Here is a 319-nt window from a genome sequence, read left to right on the forward strand (position 1 = left end):
TAGGAACATTTTCACTGAGAGGATGGGAGGTAGCCATTGACAACGGTGAAACCCTACATACAGCTTGCCATGGAAGGAGCCTTGTGTGTTTGATGAAGAAGACAGTAGGAAAGCAGAGATTCAGAAGATGGAGCATCTCCAAAGCCTCAACCTATTCTCCATTACTGCAGAACAAGTACTTATTTCGTGTTCTTTTACTTTTCACAATCAATCCTGATAATTTCTGATATCCTGACTAAGATTTACAAGATAACCATAGCTTGCTTCAAGCCGACAATCTCCGTGGGATCGACCCTTACTCGCGTAAGGTATTACTTGG

Source organism: Arachis duranensis, chromosome 4 (genome assembly GCF_000817695.3).
Source record: "Arachis duranensis cultivar V14167 chromosome 4, aradu.V14167.gnm2.J7QH, whole genome shotgun sequence".
In the NCBI taxonomy this organism is placed as follows: Eukaryota; Viridiplantae; Streptophyta; class Magnoliopsida; order Fabales; family Fabaceae; genus Arachis; species Arachis duranensis.